The sequence below is a fragment of the Vigna radiata genome, unplaced genomic scaffold, assembly GCF_000741045.1.
Source record: "Vigna radiata var. radiata cultivar VC1973A unplaced genomic scaffold, Vradiata_ver6 scaffold_297, whole genome shotgun sequence".
Classification (NCBI taxonomy): domain Eukaryota; kingdom Viridiplantae; phylum Streptophyta; class Magnoliopsida; order Fabales; family Fabaceae; genus Vigna; species Vigna radiata.
The window spans coordinates 150,003-151,893 of NW_014542036.1; positions in this window are offsets into that span (position 1 = coordinate 150,003).

Genomic DNA, 1,891 nt, shown 5'->3' on the forward strand with positions numbered 1-1,891 from the left:
ATATATATATATATATATATATATATATATATATATATATATATATATATATAGTTTGTTAACACACGTAAGTTCTTTTTACCGTTAGTATATTTTAACAAAGTGTATTGAGTTTTAGTAGAGAAATATACTCTTATATATTATTTAAGTTTTAAGGTAGATGATATTTGAATAATTTTCATTTTTAAAACTAAAAAAAAAAAAACAAGAAATCCAAAACCCTTACTTCTCCCTCATTCCTCATTCCTCTCCACTTTTTCTCTTTCATCTTTATCACTCCAACATTCTCTTTGTTATCCCCACAATAGCCCCAACTGAAAAAAAAATTAGAAATACGCACTTAGTCCTAATCCACTTTTTTCACTTATCCAATTTGTATCTCTGTCATCTCCATCCTCTCTCACATCTATACACAACAGTCTGCGACACCACAATTTATTGTTCTTGCTCTGTTCGTTCATTTGTTTTCCACTTTAATAACAAAATAATTGATGATGTTAATGTTGATTTTTGATTGGAAGGTTGCATTATATCATTGTTATTAAATTTGTAAAAAACTAAAGTTTACAATAATTTCAAAACTAAAAAAAAAATAAGAAACCTTCCACGAAAAGACCTTAGCATTAACGCATAATAGTGCAAAGCATTTAATTTCTTAATACCAATTTTGATAAAATCATAGAAATGAAAGGAGTAGAAGTTAAATTATGAGCGTGATGGTAAAAAAAAATTATATAGGTTAAATTCCAATTTGAAATTCAGTGCGTTTTGTTTTTCTTAATTTCATTTTAGGGACAAATGATAAATCAGAATGACAACATCATATTTATAATTTTGATCATAGAAATGAAACGAGTTGAAGTTAAACTATGAGCGTGATGGTAACAAATATACACTAGTAAAAAACTGACTTTTTACCGCTCACGTTATGCCACGGTTCACCAGAAACCGCAACATAATACTGCGCGGTGACATTTTTGAAAATAAATCAAACTTATAGGCCGCAGTTGCTTTGAGAACTGCGGCCTATTCCCCAGTCAAACTTCTGCCTTTGACGCCACGTCAGAAAAACAATAAATTGCTGGGGAATAGGCCGCGGTTCTCAGAGCAACCGCGACCTATTCTCCTGCCAATTTATTGTAGGGACTGACATGGTGGGGAATTTCAGAAGTTGTAGGGGGAATAGGCCGTGGTTCTCCTAACAACTGCGGCCTATTCCCACTGCAACCTTCTAACATTCCCCAAAAAGGCAGTTGGGAGGCAGTTGGAGGATTCAGAACGTCAGGGAATAAACCATTTTTGTCTACTAAAATCCGGTACACTTTACTAAAGTGTATCAACTGAAAAAAGAACTTACATATGTTAACAAACCCATATATATATATATATATATATATATATATATATATATATATATATATATATATATATATATATATATATATATAATCATATAAAAAAAGAGTGATACTTTTTTGTTATTAGAAAATCATATAAAATCATATGAAAAAAGAACTTACACGATGTTTTGATACTTTTTTGTTATTAGAAAATCATATAAAATCACATGAAAAAAGAACTTACACGATGTTTTGATATTTTTTGTTATTAGAAAATCATATAAAATCTCTTAAGTGTATACAAGGTTTTAAAGGTAAGAGTGAAGCTTATAAGTATAGATATTAAACGAGTGAGTGAGTATTATATATAGTAAAAAATAACATGACAAAAGAAATATTGAAGGTTTACGTACAAAATACGGGTAAGGGAAGTTAACAATTTTGTTTTCTTCTATGTAGGTGTGTATGATGAGTTGAGTTAAATGGTGGTTGTAATGGAAGTTAACTAGCTTTTTATAATGTAGGTGTGTATGATGAGTTTTAGAAAGTGA